General features: G+C 46.4%; 1 pseudogene; it reads left to right on the top strand.

The window, feature by feature from the left end:
- LOC136136043 (E3 ubiquitin-protein ligase RBBP6-like) overlaps positions 1-9,620 on the top strand; it is a 30,595-nt pseudogene extending 20,975 nt beyond the window's left edge.
- Positions 9,621-18,521: the final 8,901 nt, after the last annotated feature.

Below are 18,521 nucleotides of genomic sequence, written 5' to 3'. Positions count from 1 at the left end.
CCACATGATTTTTTTCAATGTCAAAGCAATCTAATGCAGGAAGGATGGTCTTTTCAACAAATGGTGCTGGAGCAACTAAAAGACACCCATAGGAAAAAAAAATGAACCTTGACCTAAACCTCACATCTTACGTGCAAAGTAACTCAAAATGGGTTATAGATTTAAATGTAAGACTATAAGACTTCTAGAAGAAAACAGAAGAAAATCTTCAGCACTTGGAGCTTGGTGAAGACTTCTTAGACATAACACCAAAAAAGAGTCCTTAGACATGACAATTCACAAAAGAAAAAAATTGATAAACAAGACTTAACAAAATGAAAAACTTTTGATAAAGGGATGAAAAGACAAGCTATAGACTGGGAGAAATTTTTGTAAATCACATGTCTGACAAAGGACTCATCTCTAAATATATAAAGAATGCTCAAAGTTCAACAATAAAAAAGCCAAATAATCCCATTAGAAAATGGGCAAAAGACATGAAGAAATGTTGCAGCAAAGAACATATAAAGATGACAAATAAGCACATAAAAAGATGTTGAACATCATTAGCCATCAAAGAAATGCAAATTAAGACCATAATGAGCTTTTACTACATGGAGAGGCTGAAGCAGTTAGGATTTGCACGGCAGAGACCTGGAGAGGAGAGAGCTTTGCAGAGAAAGAGCTCCAAAAATCTGCAGAGGAGTCTAAATCTTTGGCTGAGTATAAATCTGAGCATGCATAGGATAAAACTCAATAAGGTTGGTAGAAAACAACTAACAAGGAAAGACAATTTTCCAGGGAGCTCTAAGCCAAACAATTCTCAGACCTCACACAAGGCTGGGAATCATTTTAACTCCTACAATAGGTGGAGGAACTTTGTTGAATACATAGGGGATTTAGTAGAAATCACATAAGTGTCATGTCCTAATAGTGTGGCTAAAATAACCTTACAGTACAGGAAAATCTAGACCTGTCCTTTAAAACTTAAAGAATAAGCTTGAAAAGGATTGATATGAACCATCTTAACTGCCTGCTACAACAAAACCAAACACTCCTTAAAGTAATGCAACAAAATAAAGCACTACTAAACACAAGATTTAAAATGTCATACACAATAAAAAATTAGGCATATGAATAAGAAAGAAAGTGCTACCCATAACCAGGGGGAAAATCAGTTAGTGAAAAGAAAAATCCAAATCACATACATTATGGGACCATGTCAAGTTGTCAGGAGGCAAATTAAAGGAGCACCCAAAGGTCAGGTCAGGGATATTTTAAATAACAAAATATAATAGTAATAATGGATTATAACCCATAGAATGAAATAAATATCCATGAGTCCACACTGTTATAATGAATACATGAAGGAGAAGGGCTAGCTCTTCCTTTCAGTAAAATTCCAATTTATACATGTAGAAGAAATGAAAATAGAAAATCATTTGGGAAATACCATGGTAATAATTATTGCTGGCAAAAACTTTCAATGGATGCTAAAAGTATGATAAAAAGGAGATATTTCATTGGTCTCAAAATATCACAAAGCTACTGGAATTAATAAGGGTTTAGCAAGGTCACAGGATACAAGGTCAATAAACAAAAATCAATAGTATTTCCATATACTACATACCAGCAACAAACAACTGGAAAATGATATAAGAACAGCCAAAACTATATACGCAAGATTTGCACATTGAAAACCTACAAAGCAATCCTAAAATTTAAAAAGACTTGAATAAATAGATATACCATATTTATGGATTAAAAGACTTGATATTACCAAATGTCAATTTTCCCCAAATTGATCTACAGATTCAATGTAATCCCTATCAACATCTCAGCAGCCTTTTTGTAGAAATTGATAAACTGACTCTAAAATTTACATGGAAATGCAAAGAACCTAAAAGGAATCAAATTCTTTAGATGCAAACAATCTAAAATAGAATTTGAAGGACTCACAGTACCTGATTTTAAGTTTTATTATAAAGCTACAGTAATCAACAATGTGGGGGTGGGGGTGGACTTCCCTGGTGGCGCAGTGGTTAAGAATCCGCCTGCCAATGCAGGGGACACAGGTTCAAGCCCTGGTCCGGGAAGATCCCACATGCTGCGGAGCAACTGAGCCCACGTGCCACAACTACTGAGCCAGCGCGTGCGCCTAGAGCCCGTGCTCCGCAACAAGAGAAACCACTGTCATGAGAAGCCCGCGCACCACAACGAAGAGTTGCCCCTGCTCGCCCCAACTAGAGAAAGCATGCACGCAGCAACCAAGGCCCAACGCAGCCAAAAATAAATAAATTATTAAAAAAAAAACAAAAAACAATGTGGGGGATTGGCTTAAGGGTAAGCCATGTGATTGACGGAACATAAAGTTCAGAAATGGACTCCATTCAAATATGGTCAATTGACTTTCAATGGTGGAAAGGAGAGTCTTTTCAATAAATGGTGCAGGAACAACTATACACCTTTACTAGCTGAGGGGAAAAAAAGGGAAACTCAATCCTTTCCTCATACCATACACAAAAATTAACTTTGGATGGATTGCAGAATGGTTATAACAACTTTATTCATAATAGCCAATATTTGGAAACAACCCAAACCAAATCAAGTGAATGTATAAACAGAGTCTTGTATATCCAAACAATGGACTATCACTCAGCCATAAAAAGGAACAAACTATTGACAAATTCAACAACATGAATGAATCTCAAAAACATCACGCTAAGCAAAGAAGTCAGACACGGGCTTCCCGGGTGGCACAGTGGTTGAGAGTCTGCCTGCCGATGCAGGGGACGCGGGTTCGTGCTCCGGTCCGGGAAGATCCCACGTGCCGCGGAGCGGCTGGGCACGTGAGCCGTGGCCGCTGAGCCTGCGCGTCCGGAGCCTGTGCTCCGCAACAGGAGAGGCCACAACAGTGAGAGGCCCGCGTACCGCAAAAAAAAAAAAAAAAAAAAAAGAAGTCAGACACAAAAGAGGACACACTGCATAATTCTACTTATAGGAAGCTCTAGAAAGGGTAAAGCTAATTTGTTGGACCGGAGAGCAGATCAGTGGGTCTAGGGCTGGGGGTGAATGGTGGGGAATGACTGAACGAGGGAAAAGTCCTCTATCTGGATTGTGATGATGGTTACAAAAGTGTAAACGTCTGTCAAAGCCCTTCAAACTGTACATTTTAAATAGTCATATTTTACTGTATGTAAATCAGACCTCAATAAAATTGATCTTTAAAAAGTAACTGTAAATATTATAATCTTCTGCTCATCCCTGCATATCTATATATGCAGATATATCATCTCCCAAATCTGTGGTCCTCAAAACAGCAGTCACCTGGGAGGATTGTTTAAAAACTCATTTTCCCAGGCCCACCCCCAGGAGTAGATAGGGGGCCTGGGACTTGACATTTGAAACAAGCATTCTAGATAATTCTGACTCAGGCAACCTCAAGTCCACACTTTGGAAGACTTGCCCTAAGTGGACTGTGGCATTAGATTTTTCTCCTGGATCAGAATAAGGCCATGTTTGGCCATCTGGTAAGCGCAAATCTGAGATTTACTCAGGCCTGGCATTTCCAATTTACAGCAGGAGGTGATACTGGAGCTATCATGGCAGATAGTGTGATACACTCTCTATATTTTAATCCCAGCTTGAATGACTCTGATCAAGCCACGCCCCTCATCTGTGAAATGCAGTTAGAGGTGCTGCCCTGGCAACCTTTCTAACCGGTGCGGACCAACTGAAAGTTTTTGAATAACTCTCATCCATTGGTAGGCTTTAGCCCCACCCATGTTGCCAGGGCAACCAGGCCTGCTGAGACTGGCCCCGCCTCCCAGGCCCAAGTCACCGGTAGAGAGAGGAAGGCAAGGAAGAAGAGCTTACAAAGAAGCCCTCACGGTGCTGTTCTCCCCCTCATGGCAGGAAAGAGGCTGGGAGATGGGGAGAAAGGGAAACAGGCAGTCTTTTCAAGGGTTTAGGGAGCCAGGGCCTAACATGGGTCCTACAAACGCAAAAGCCTCCTAAAGCTGTTTTACAGAAGCTGGGTCGGAAGAAGGCCTCGGAGCTGCTGTCAGGCATGGAAGGAGCCACCATGAGAAGCCACTGCTGAGGAGAAAACCCTTCTCACCTTCTCAGTCCTGAAGGGAAGAAAGCTATGCCACCATGGGTCCCCAGCTGGGGGTGGGCCCAGGTTTCTCATAAAGGGAGTAGATGAAAAGGCACGGGGAATGGTGAAATAAGGGTTCAGCAAAAGCTTCAAACTGACCTATATAAACCTATTAAAATATAACAGAACCAAAGCCTGTTAACACAAAATGGGGGGGGGGCAGTGCCGGGGGAGCCAGGTGGTAGAGAGGGAGTTGAGAAGTAAAATCCCAAAGAATTAGCCTCAGGGGACTGGAGTTAACTAACTGTGCACAAAATGCAGCTCTGAGCTTCTTGGCAGTGCAAGCAGAGAAAGGAGGTGATGGGTGACATCAGACTCTTCCACTTCCCTAGTAGAAGGCAGCCTAAGTACCAATTTTTCAGGAAAGGAAACTGATTTCCTGACTCCCAAGCAAGACAGCAAGCCACAGCTTCTCCTTATATTTCTTTCCACTTGAAATGGGGATTCAGCATCTGTAGCAAAGGGAACTCTTCAAAGAGAAGATAGTGAGGGGTTTCAAATCAAGGAAAATGAGGAACAGTTTAGCTCAGGAGGAAGAACGAGGCTGACTAGAGGCTACAGCCTTGAAGCTAATGAAGCTTAACTTCAAAACCCCACACACGTAGGGCCTCTCCCCAAGTTCTCTCCCCTTTTTCTGTCTGTCCAACGAAAACTGTAGAGATTTGGTGTTTTGGTTTCACTGATTTTACAAACTCAAATCGATGCACGGGCACAGAATGGGATTGAGAAACAAAAGCAAAAGCAGTAAGTGCTCTCCTAAAAGCCTGGCACATTGGCAAGTTAGCCTGGGAAACACTTTGACCTCGACCACGAGTTGCTGGGGAAGCCAGGAAGGAGCTGGCTGGCAAGGCCAGGGACACAGGACCTCATGAGCTACTGTGGAGGGGTCCAGGGTTGGAGGGTGGCGGGCCCAGCACCAGGAAGAAGCTCAGCCTCCCCCGACTACCTTACTGTCAGTCTTGAGGCCTGGCTGCTGATCTGCCCCCACCCAGCATATCCAGGATGCCCTGCTGGGATGTGGGGATACTGCAGGTACAACACCAGGCCCAGGAGTGCGCTGTGTGTAGTTCTCTTATGGTACTTACCTTCCCTCCTCCTCTCATAATCATGTGTACTTAATCTTCCCAACAATATGTCCCTTGTTGCCAAGGGCAAAATCGTCCATGTCTCTGCTCCATCCAGGAGCTCTTAAATTTTGCACAAAATACATGTCAACACACTCTTGGGGCTTTGATCCAAAGGGAAGTAGAAGAAATAGGAGACTGTGAGCTCTGAGCTTCCAGAAGTTCCAGTCCTATTGTAACAAGACACTTGTAAGCAAACTCAGCCCCACAGTTAATCATTTGCTGTGATCAGTTACACAGCAAATGAGTTTCCCATGGTCAGGAGCAGAGATGGGTGTGGGTTTGGTGGAGGCTGGAAGTTTATAAAATTGGGAGATCTTCTCTAAGAAAACGTAAGATTACAAATATAAAATAAGGCCCAGAGCTTGGGAGTGTGGGGTCCTGAAGGTTAAGCTTCAAAAACTTCAAGGGTAAATAGCCTGTGGTCTTAGCAAGTGGCTGGCGCTAAAGGGGTTAAAGAGATGGGACCTGAATTTGCTGAGCCTTGACCGGGCAGCCTTTGGAAAGACCCAACAAAAAGGGCGGTGTGGCAGGATGAGATGTAAGAAAGAGATGTAAGAATGCCAGAAACCTGCTGGGGGAGCCAGTGAGCAAACCAGTGCAGCCAGACAGGAACTTCTGCGAAGTACAGGTAGAGAGAGAGACGCTAGGAACCAGCTAGTCAGACTGGGGAGGCCTTGAGTGCAGGCTAAGGCATCTGAATGGTATTTCACTGGTTATGGGAGCCGTCAATGTTTTTATTTTTTAAATGTGGTTGAGTGACTTGAATAAAGAAATGTTTTAGGAAGATTAGCCCAGTTGAATTGTACAAGGCAATGAAACCGAAACCTTTTTACAAGAGTCCAGGCTTGCATGATAAGAGCCTGAACCTAGGCTGTGGCTGTATGGAAGCAGAAGAAAATAATCAACTCGATGCGTTTTGGTGATTTAGGTACCAAGAGAGGAAGCATTCCAAAATTATTCAGGGTTCTTCTGGGAAAGGAAGGAGGGCAGATTCGAAGGAGAAAAACAGAAGAGGAGAATTTGAGACATCCTGGATTTGAGGTGATTAAAAAAAAAACTATGGATGTTGAGATGGTCACCTGATGCCTGGGAATTGAGGAATATAGGTCTCCGTTGGTACTCAGAGCTCTCATTCATTCATTCATTGATTCATTCATTCAGGACGCATTTGTTGGTAACCTCTGGCACACCCAACCCTGTGTTAGGTGTCAAAGGAATGTAAAAGATGAAAGTGTTCCCTCCCTCTGAAGAATTAAATTCAGGATCTCAAGAGAGAAGAGACAGAGGTGAAACTAGTTGAGTAAGGCAGGGTCTGTTGTGTCTACAAATGAGCAACCCGGAGGTGCAGGTGGGGGGCTGGCTGTGACATTTGTCACTGTGTTGTTCTCTAGAAAGTATTCTGCTCGAGTGACTCGCTGTCATGTGGATATCCCCTTACTTCTCCTCCACTCTACTCATGTTCCTCCCCAAATGGCAGACTTGTCTGAAGAGAACACTGTTCCCAGAGGCCACAACTGTCCTTCGGTCAAGGGTCCCTTGAGTAAAATGAGTGGTGCAGACAATAAAAGCGATGCCACTTCTCAGAATGGTGAAATCCCTATGAGAGGAGGCACAGCTGGGGGCAACGCTCCTGGACCCTGGAGAAGGTGGGACTGGATCTGAGTCCTAAGTGATTTGAGGGGCTGGCTTCAGTGGAATGGAAGGAGGGGGAGGGCAGACCTGGCCCTAAGAGATAACTGCCAATTGCCATCTGCTAGAAAGCAACCTGATATTTGGGAAATCGTCTTCAACCCCAAAACCTCAGCTACCAGGAGGAGGAAACAGTCTTCCCAATGGCAGCTGTGTTAAAATACAGAAGACGTCCCCTAGGAAGGTGACGTGAGACCACAGGGAAGCTCTCCTGACTTTCCACATGAAGCTCCCTCTGTCTGGAAAGGCTTCACCGAGAAGAAAACATGGGAAACGAAGAAGGGGTAACGAGGACCAGAGGTGGGCAGACAGGAGCAACAAGGTCCCAGGAGGAATGGGCAACAATTCCAAGATATTTAAGTGAATTGAAACTCCCAAATTCAACCTTGAAGACGTTTTCTTAGCAGTGAGCTCACCAGAGCTGTTTTTGCAGTGATTTAAAATGAATAGAGATGATCTTCTACATGGTTTTTTTGTTTAACTTCTATCACTGAAGTATGTGTTTCAATTTCCTTGGTTCACGATACCCTTTCCTGAACTTTTTATGTGAATGTGTATAACACATACATTTAAAAGTAGCCACTTTAGAGGGCAATCTGAAATCAACAGGGCTTGATTTTCCTCTTAATTGCTAGTCAAGCAGTGTGTCCTCACAGTTTTAAGAAAAAAAAACGATTCACTGAAGACCTCCCAAACATACCTGAGAGATGGTAGTATTCCCAGAGATGCCACATCTCACTATCCTGACTCTGTGTCTCCTTGGATACCTTTAGTCTCTTTAGGAGTTTTATTTACCTGCCCTGAATAAAGTGAAGACAGGAGGGATCAGAAGAAGGAAGGAAGTAGCAATCAAATTAATTTTCCCACTTATTCCCACCTGGCCACCAGGGTACAATCTGATGCTGAGGCTGCGAGTAGGATGAGGCTTTGCCGTCATTTCCCCAAGTGGTCATACCCCATATTGATGGAGAGATGGCCCATATGACAAGAAGAGCTGGTTACTTCTTGGACAGTTGAATGTATACCCGGTGATGCGTGCTGAATCAGCTCCCATGCCTTCAGCCAGAGATAAGGGGCTAAGGTACCAGCGACTTTGCCTGTAACTTCTATTGCCCTGTATCCACAAAGCCAAGCTTCTTGTCCTGAGCCTTGAAACACTGCTCACACCAAAGAATCCTACCGTTCCTGCTGCAGGGGGAAACTTGCTCACAGACTTAAAGCTCTTCCTAATTGGAAACAGAAAGGGGCCTTCGATATGAAGTAGGATCCCTTTGTTTACTGAGTAGGAAATGTTTTAACAAACTGAAAAATACTGAGTATGAATGCCCACACACCCCTACCTAACTCTAGCAGACCCAACTATTTTACTCTTATGGTTCAGATCTTTTTTTTTTTTTTAAAGTAAGATGCCGGTGCCCATGAGGCTTCTATTCTGACGTGAGGGCAAACACGATAACCAGAAGAGCTTTCTGTAACAAAACACCTAGAAAATGTTGGGTGTAATTTAGAAAACTTAATTTTAATGCATAGCTGAGCGTGCAAGAAGGTAAGGGAAACACCCCCAGGGGCTGGATCACCAAGGGAACAGAATTCCAGAGCGCTGACCATAAGCAGCTGCCGTACGTAGCTGCCTAAGGTGGGAGAATGTGGTAGGAAGGGCTGTGTTTTAGGAAGCTTGACCTTCAGTGCCCATGCAGGGAGAGGAGACAGAGCCTCTGGCCTTGCCAGGGTGTGCTGGGACCAAGACCCTCCTCACACAGACACAGAAAATTGGGACTCTCGAAAAGCAATACTTACTCTCAGATAAAGGGGAAATTAGAAAAGTTCACACGGGAAGACAGTCCCCAGAGAATTCTTAACCAAGGTCTAGGACTCAGACTTTGGAGTTGAAATACACACTCCCCTCATATTTGGGGAACTCAAAAAATTGACACTGAACCGATGATGTCCCTAGGTTACCCGGCAGAAGCAAATGAAATCTCTCTGTACAGGACCCACCCACAAGCTAGGCCTCACAAGGATCCCACAGATAAAGCCCTGTTAAAGATGAGCTCATAGCCCAGGCGGTAATACACTGAAAGAAACAATCTACCCCTTGGCTTATACCTTCCCCCACTTTTTTCAGCTACAAGATGCCCCTGCTGTGGGGTACCAACTGCTCCTGTTATGCAGCAGAATTAAGAACTGTGTGCCCCTCCTCTAGTCTATTCCCTCCCTCCCTGAGAGTAACCACTAAATCCTTGCTAATTCCCATGCATCATTTTAACTACACTGAGTGATTCCAGAAATAACATATACATTTGTCTGCAATCTCAAGCTTACAGAAGATGACAGTGATGCTCTGTAAAAGGCCTGTTGTTGCTGGGAGCTCATCTCTAAATGAAGTGCACATTCAGGTCTCGACAGAGGCTGAGCGTTCCCCATGACTCTCTGTGTGAGGGTGATGAATCCTCCTGGCATTGGGATCATCAGGGAGCTGTCAGCGACTCAAGGGCAGGCTCGTGTCTGATTCATGGGCCCTTGTATCTTCAGCTCTTAGAAAAGACCCTGGCACACTGTCAGCGCTCCATCAGAAAGCCACCTGGAGGATGTATGACCTGGGCGACAACACAGCAGGGTCCGTCCAGAGGCAATGGAGTGACAGCCGCTCCCCCGGCCCAGCATAACCTACAAATCCCCGACTCTGCAAGCCCACGTTCAAGGCAGCCAGGAGGAGAAGAGAGAGCCCTGAGATGGGGCAGGCTCTGAACCCTCTACCCACAGCCACCGAGACCCCGAAATGGGCATGGCACTGATGGCAGTACCCCTTCTCAGGGCTCACAGGTCCCCACCCCTTGGCTTATGTTTTCTCCCCACACTTGTCAGCTACAAGTTACCCTATGATACCAACTGTTTTTCCCATGCAGCCTTTTCCCACCCTGATCCACTGTGGTTTCCATGAAGGTTTTTGCCATGACTGAGCTGATGATGCTATGTGCTTGGAGAGCGAAGCCCAGAGCACAGGGCCTCTAGAAAGTGACAGCCTGAAGGAGTTGAAATGCAGTTAGGCGGTATCAGCTCAGGTTCAAGGCCTCTTCCCACTCCAAATGCTAATGGCAGAGTGCCTGCCCCGGCTGCCACCCCAACCTTGAAGGGGCACCACGGACCCCGTCTCTTCTGTTACTATCATACCTTGTCTCCTGTGGAGTCTCTGAAGTGATGTTTCTCCTGCCGCTGGACTTGACCCCTTGAGCCCAAACAGCACACTGTGTGTAGCCTTTCAAAACAATGTTTACAGATATGGAGGCCAGGAAGAGAAGGGAGGAAGCAGGGAGTTCCAGGAAGGAGCATTTTGAGTTCTGAAACAGACAAACATTAGCTCTAACTGGCATGAGCTTTTCTGAAACACAAATGTGATTGTATAAGTCCCCTCACTCATCACCGTGAAATTCTTCGACTCCTAGGGAAAACGCCACATTTCTGTCTGTCACCGTTAATTATCCCACTTTCTCCCTTCTACATGCTTTTGTCCCACCATCCTTAAAGCTGGGCTCCTTCCTGACCCCATCAACGCCCTGGCCCTCCTGGCCTTTCTACCTGCACTGCCCTCCCCTCACTACCCCTCCCGCCCAGCCTCACTGTTGATGCAGCAAACCCTTCTCACGTGTCTCATTTGTCATCCAGCTTCCCTGTGGAAACTTCTAAAACTGGCTCAGTCAGATGGAAGTAATTTTCTGTCATCACAGTCAGTGTCCCCTTTTGATGGTCCTTGTCCTTTGGGGTCCCAAAAGTGACTTTTAAAAAGAGAAGAAAAGACACAAACCAATAAGGCCGGTGAGCCCTTGGGAGACACCCCCCCCCCCCCCACCGCACCGACTAGGGCATCACAGCAGAATGACCTGTCTCGAAGGGGTGTCTTTGACCAAAATTCACTCAACTCACAGGAATCCCTTTCCTCAGACAAGCAATTCACCACCTTGCCCCATTTCTACCTTCTTTCAACTACCATGGCCCCCACCAGCTCAAATAATGCTGGCAAGGAGGAGCTCTCTCTGCAGAGATGGGCTACAACACTTGCCCACTGCCTATCTCCTGCTTGTCACTCATCTTGTGACAGAACCTCTGCCCAGAAGCACTCAGGGATCCTGCCTGTAGGAGCCATCGTGGCCCTAGGGCCCTTGTCCCATGTCCAGCATAAACAGGACAGCTGGAAAATCCCTGAATTGGAACAATCCTCAACAGAGCTCTACCACGGCACTCAGGCATCCATGCATAGCTGCGTGGCAGGCCTCTCTCCCCACAAGGCTGCGAGCTCCTCTGGACAGGGACCATGTCTTATTCACCTTTGTTCCCCTGTGCCCAGCACATGCAGGTGTTCAATGAAAAAGAGCACTGACTGGCACTTGGAAGGGCCAGTTAGGAACCGGGGAGGGTGGGACATGACAAGGAAGGATCCTCTAATCCAAATCTGCACCATCAACCAGAGCTGAGTGGGTCTCTGGATGGAAGAGGCAATGTGGATTTAGGCGATAAATAACAACCCGGTCCACCCAGCCCAGCGTGAAGACAGGCTGTCTAAGAGATGGAACAGTCTAGAGAGCTGGGCTTCTGACAGTCACCCCCAGACACTTCTTCTCATTTCCTGTCATTTTACTAGATGCTATGCCCACAGGTCAAGGCCTATTTCAAACACACTTTAGCTGGGAAGTCTACCTGACCTCTTCCAACCACCATTTCCTATCTCCCAAGAAGGAGTTTGCCTTTGTCTGACCTCCTGGAGCCCGGGGCCCAGAGGGCCCACTCAGGTGTGAAGGCAGGATAGACATCAGGAACCGAAACAAACAAAAACACCAGTTAGGTAACCAAGGAATTCGGGCACACATCTGCATGTACTCTCTCTTGAAGAATTCCCTGGAAACATAAGCAGTTCTCATTGAGACATGGCGGCCTCTGGGGAAGGGGACAGGACTGGGGGCTGAGTCCCGAGTGAGCAAGGGAGGCATATCTGAACCGGATGTTCTTCAGAATGTTTGGGTTTTGACCATATGCACGCAATACTGTTAAAAAGGACTCAAGAACTAAATATCAGACCACAGAAAATCACAAATTCCAAAATGCAACAATCTTTTGAGGCTATAATTACAGACCTAGTCATAAATAATTGAAGTCTTAACAACACTAAAACAAGATACATGACAAAAAAACAGAAGTCTAAAAGTCTCTCCTCAAGACTATAATGAGCAGCTACTCTGAGAGTAGAATCACTATATATTTAAATGGGTTGAAAGCAGGATTTCTCAGAGGAAAATTCTTTGGTTTTTTGGGGGTTTTTTCCCCCCCTTTTTTTCTTTTTTCCTTTCCTCTGCAGGCCTCTCACCACCGTGGCCTCTCCCACCGCGGAACACAGGCTCCAGACGCGCAGGCCCAGCAGCCACGGCCCACGGGCCCAGCTGCCCCGCGGCACGCGGGATCCCCCCGGACCGGGGCACGAACCCGTGCCCCCCGCATTGGCAGGCGGACCCCCAACCACTGCGCCACCAGGGAAGCCCGAAAATCTTTGTTTTTAACGCTTATGTATCAGGAAAAACTAAGAGAAAATAAGGGAAGGAAAAAGGTCAGAAAGTTAGAACTGCCAGGAAACCACAGGGAAGGAAGAAAAAGTTTGCCAGCCACCCCGAATCCATAAGACATTGCATTTCTAAATAGATTCATCACCGAGGTGTCATCATTAGGAACACTCAATTTATTCTTGTCTTACCAGTAGCTTCCTAACTAGTTCCTCCCTCTGACCCAGCGTCACTCATCTCTAATCCATTGGGAAGACACGCCCCCCCAAAAAATCTGATCCTGCCATGCTCATTTTAAAACTGCAGTAGTTTTCCAAATGATAGCCTATGGAATGCACTTCCAAATCTTGTCCCTATGTCTATCCCTCTCTTCCCCTCTCTCCTGGGCCCTTGGTTCCAGCTCTCTAGACATAATTCTTCAAGGCACCTTGCTCCTCCATGAGAACAGATCTGTGTACCAGCTGTTCCACTGGCCCATCCCCACTCTGCCTGGCCAATTTGACTGTGTTTAAGTTTGAGCTTAAATGTGAGGCTTTGCTAGGCTTTCTCTGCAAGTTTCTCTCTCACAGGGCTCGAGTGTAGCCATTTTTCCATGTTTTGTAATGCCTGCCTCACCAATGCGCTCGGGCAGAGACTTCACCTTGTTCATCTTTGTATCCTAGCTCTTTCCACCCGAGCACAAAGCTGGTTGCCTCGACTCCCCTCAGTGAAGGTTCATTGAGTGCCTCAAGTGACTTTCTTGTACAAAGCAAAAGAAAGCTAAAAGCCCCCTCTGCCCGAAGACGTCCCATCTACCCATCTTAAATTCTCCTTCCTCTCTCTATGGATTTCAGTCTCACAGACGTTGCTGTTCACAATGGTATCCAGACCTCTGCTGGCTGATGCTATTCCACTCACTCTTTAGGGTGCAGGGGCATTGCCAGGGATATCTGAACTCCACTCTCAAAAGACAACCCCCTTTCCCTTACAATTTCTCCTTCTCTTCGATGGGTCTTGCCCAGATTGGATCTCAGGTCCTTTTATACAAATGTCAGTAGCTCCATATCCTGCCCCAAGACTTGGATCTGGGTTGAGGCCCTATTCAGCTCCTGATACATGTCTCAGACCTAGAGGAGAAAAGCAGATGCATTCAACTAGGCATCTGGTTGTTTTCTGCATTCCTCCTAATCTCCTGATTAGGCAAACTAAACTGAAGTTTTATCTGAAGATACTCTTCCCCAACCTCAAGAGAAAAATGCCATGGATTGGCTAAGTGTCCACCACGACTCTGTGTATGGTGATGGACCCTCTGGCATCACCAGCCTCAGACAGCTTCCAGGATCGTAAAGCCAGGGCCCTTGCCTCCTGAGTGCTCGGAAGAGAGGCTGGCATAGTTCGGTGCTCCATCAAAATGTCAGCTGGATGATGCGTTACCCAGGCAACAGAGAAAGGTCCATCCAGAAGCAATGGAGTGACACCCGCTCCCCCAGCCCAGTGTAACCTTCAGTTTCCCAGCTCTGTAGTCCACGTTCAAGGCAGGCAGGTAGGAGAAGGAGAAGAGAGAACCCTCACCGGGGTGAGGGCCACACGCTCAGTCTCTCAGAAGCCCAAGTCCAAAAGTAGCTTTCTGGTACACATTTGAATTTGCAAAAAAAGAGAAAACATTTCCAGTCTTCAAAAAAGTTTGTTTCAAAACACAAGCTTCTAGAAGGCAGATATTCCTTTCTATGTAACAGCAAGCACAGCACTTTTTATTTATAAATATTATTTGATAAGGATAATACTTTACTAGAGGAACAAATATTCCAAGTTGGTTATTTTAGGAAGTAACTCCTAGAACAAGAAGTCTCCTGCATGTCAGGTAGAGAATCCTTTATTATCTCAACAATGTGTTTGCTTCCCATGCTTAATCCTGAAAAGGAATCCTTTCTAACAGTAGGGAAATTAGAGTGTCCTCTCAAGGCTGTATATAGGATTTTAATTTTAGATCTAAGTTTGGTGGGGAAGCTCAAACTTATTAATTGCCCTACTCTTCCCATCCACTGTTTGACTACACCTAAATCCCTACAGGGATAGAAAGCTCAGTACCTCTCAAGGAATCCTGCACCATTTTCAAACATTTCTATTAGAAAACCTTTCCTTACAGCCATTCCAATTCTTTGTCCTTAGAATATTGTTTGCCAGCCTTACCTGGTGGCGCAGTGGTTAAGAACCCACCTGCCGATGCAGGGGACAAAGGGTCAAGCCCTGGTCCAGGAAGATCCCACATGCCGCAGAGCAACTAAGCCCGTGCTCCACAACTACTGAGCCTGCGCTCTAGAACCCGCAAGCCACCACTGCTGAGCCCACACGCCACAACTACTGGAGCCCGCGCGCCTAGAGCCCGTGCTCTGCAACAAGAGAAGCCACCGCAATGAGAAGCCCGTGGCATCGCAATGAAGAGTAGCCCGCGCTCGCCCCAACTACAGAAAGCCCGCACGCAGCAACGAAGACCCAACGCAGCCAAAAAAAAAAAAAAAAAAGAATATTGTTTGCCAACCAAAAGAAACCGAAAACAAAACCCCAAGAGTCAACCCCAAATGCTGGCATCTAAACTACCTTCCTGCTTTGTAGGAGTGGTATGCGTATGGCTATGTGTTCCAAACCCCACAGCCAATCTCTGCCAAAGGGCACGGGCACATTTTTGAGCAAGAAATTAGATCTCATCTTTCTGTAGAGAATGTCTGTTGGGGTTAAGCATGGGCCCTTGGGCTCTTCTTCTCGAGTTCTTACTATTCTTAATGGCTCATTATATTTGACCAAAACTCACCCAACTCACAGGAATCCCTTTCCCCGGACAAGCAATCCATCATCCTGCCCCATTTCTGTATTCTTTCAACTACCATGGCCCCCAGCACCTCAAATAATGCTGGCAAGGAGGGGCTCTCTCTGCAGAGATGGGCTACAACACTTGCCCACTGCCTCACAGGCCCTTGGTTCCAGGAGCTGCCCACCCCATCTCCTGCTTATCACTCATCTTGTGACAGAACCTCTGCCCAGAAGCACTCAAGGATCCTGCCTGTAGGAGCCATCATGGCCCTAGGGCCCTTGTCCCATGTCCAGCATAAACAGGACAGCTGGAAAATCCCTGAATTGGAACAATCCTCAACAGAGCTCTACCACGGCACTCAGGCATCTCTCCCCACAAGGCTGCGAGCTCCTCGGGACAGGGACCATGTCTTATTCACCTTTGTTCCCCTGTGCCCAGCACATGCAGGTGTTCAATGAATAAGAGCACTGACCGGCACTTGGAAGGGCCAGTTAGGAACCGGGGAGGGTGGGACATGACAAGGAAGGATTCTCTAATTCAAATCTGCACCATCAACCAGGGCTGAGTGGGTCTCTGGATGAAAGAGGCAATGTGGATTTAGGCGATAAATAACAACCCGGTCCACCCAGCCCAGCGTGAAGACAGGCTGTCTAAGAGATGGAACAGTCTAGAGAGCTGGGCTTCTGACAGTCACCCCCAGACACTTCTTCTCATTTCCTGTCATTTTACTAGATGCTATGCCCACAGGTCAAGGCCTATTTCAAACACACTTCTGCCTAGAAGGGTGTGGGATTTTTTAATGCAGTGTCATGAAGTTTAGTGCATGGGCTTTTGGCATCTGTTTTCACTGCTTTTTTCCTTTTCCTTTTTTTGACTGTTTCAGACAACTGAGGTTGCTAGGTAAAAGAATCTTTATACAAATGAGGTGTTGTTAAATATTCTCAACTATTATATAAACTAGGGATCCTAAGCTTTTTTTTTTTAATTAAAGTAATGGTATAAAAAAATTCAAACAGATCTGAACCGTCACTAGCCATCACAGAGATAAGGGGTGAGGTGCTCTGGAAATAGTGTGAAGGGACAGGTGTTCCAGGCGGGGTCCGGGCCATCAGAGAATGAGACCTGGAGGCTCTGCACTTAACCAGCAGGGGGTACAGAGGAGACATCAAGAGGGATGGTAAGAGCATCACATAGCGCTTTAGGACATGGAATGGCAATGTCACAAAAACCCCATTAAATGACAATTTCTCCTTTTTTCTATATCAGAGGCACATATAATTTTTATATCGGCGTTCTGATAAAAGCTTTTTTTTTTTTTTGCGGTACGCGGGCCTCTCACTGTTGCAGCCTCTCCCGTTGCGGAGCACAGGCTCCGGACGCGCAGGCTCAGCGGCCATGGCTTACGGGCCCAGCCGTCCTGGAAGGTTCTGGAAACAAAGGGAGGCTTTGCTTCTTCACACTATACTCTTTTGTGTTATTTGAATGCTCCACAGTAAGCATATATTATCTCTGTGATTTAAAAAAAATCCAATTTCAAAAAGAATCAGAAATTGAAGCTCACTCAAGCCATATTGTTATAAGTTCAGAGGGGTAATGTTTAACTCAAAATGTATCATGGATCAGAAATAATTTTTTGCCAGTCAGTATAACTTGGGCAGGGAAGTGCTTTTATTTTCACAAAATTGTGCCTTAAGTCGTGAAAAAGTGTAGGAGTCATAATCAGACTCTCATTCAGCCCACTGGACCTTAGGAGGAAATTAGCCAGTGAAGTGGAAGACTCGCTCCTACTGCAATAAGGCCTTGGGAAGGGAGAGAGTGGAGTGCCAGCTCTGCTCTAAGGCTCTGGAGCCAAGCACAAGGGATGCAGGAGGGAGGCCCAGCCCTAGTCAGAGTGCAGCTGCTACAGGCAGACCGTATTCTGAGACCCAGCTCAACGCCGAGCGACTTTCTCCATGACCCCAACTCAACCCATCTCAGTCCAGGCCAACAGGCATCACTACCATCACACAGAGTGCCAGCCACCCTATCCGAAGGGCGAGCAGCCCCTGAGCCGGTGGGCAATCGGCATCAGTTTGGCGACGGGCTCCTCCCCAGACTCCACATCGTCAAGGACTCCTCACGAGGCTGACTGCTCACTTAGGGGGAGTCTTCCATGTTCCCTTTCCCCAAACTCTATTTTTACAGATGGGAAAACCGAGACCCAAAGAACTGGGGTGACTTTATCAAGGTCACAGTGATTCAGAGGCAGAACCCTTTTTAACACCAACTCCCTTGGCGTGAAAGAAGGAATAAGTTCTGGCATCTACAAGGGATGTCTGTTTTCAGCAATATTCCAATGCTTCATACAAAAGAGAAAATTCAAATGATTTACTCAATATACATACCTTAAGCTAGGTCAGAATTCCCACTAATTTCATACAAGTAGTTTAGTCAGGCTTATTAAGGCAGCCAAGACAGCAGGTGTCAGTCATTCTTTGAGTCTCTCTCTAGAAGGCAGCCTCAGGTGGAAACATACCAACAATCCTCTTTGCTGCTTTTCTCTTACTTCCAAGGAGTGTCATTAAGACTTCTTTAAGTCATTTTTAAGAAGTAGGCACTAACTGGTCATCCTAGGCTGTGTTCTCAGCCTCTCCCAACAGGGTTTATCTTCAGGGACCCAAACATGCATTCCCAAGAGTCAATGCAGGAGAGAATTTGAAGTCTGCCTCATCTTGGGTTTCCTTTGATGGAAGCAGTCCTGCCCTGGGGACTGGGGAGCCCAGAGAGCAGACAGAAGGGTCCCATGTCATCCTGGACATGGGGTCCTTCCACCTGAAAGGAGTCATGGAGGAACATCTGGGGAATGGGGTCTGGAGCTGTTGTGATTCCCCAGACTACTTTTGTGTATAGGTTGGGAGTGGCAACCTGAAAACCCAGCCAGGAATGGGCCCAGGGTGAGGCCGGCAGTATTGGGAACACGTGGCCTAGCTGATTCACAGGCCAGCTATCACCCGGCCTGGGGTCTCAGCGCTGCACTGCACCATGAAACAGGTGTGGTGGCCGGGAAGCTCTTCCCCACACTGAGCAGAAATCTCCTCTCCTCCTCTCCCTCTGGGAACTTCTCTCCTTGGGCCCGGTTCTAATGGTCCTTCAGATGTTTGAAGCCCAGCATCATGTCTCCCTAAAAAGTCTTAGGATTCATCATCAGGGTTTGCTGTAGGGCTGAACCGTGCAAAGTCTTCAGAGGATAACCC

This window comes from Phocoena phocoena, chromosome 16 (assembly GCF_963924675.1).
Source record: "Phocoena phocoena chromosome 16, mPhoPho1.1, whole genome shotgun sequence".
NCBI classification, from domain to species: Eukaryota; Metazoa; Chordata; class Mammalia; order Artiodactyla; family Phocoenidae; genus Phocoena; species Phocoena phocoena.
This window is presented reverse-complemented; position numbering and strand designations above follow the sequence as displayed.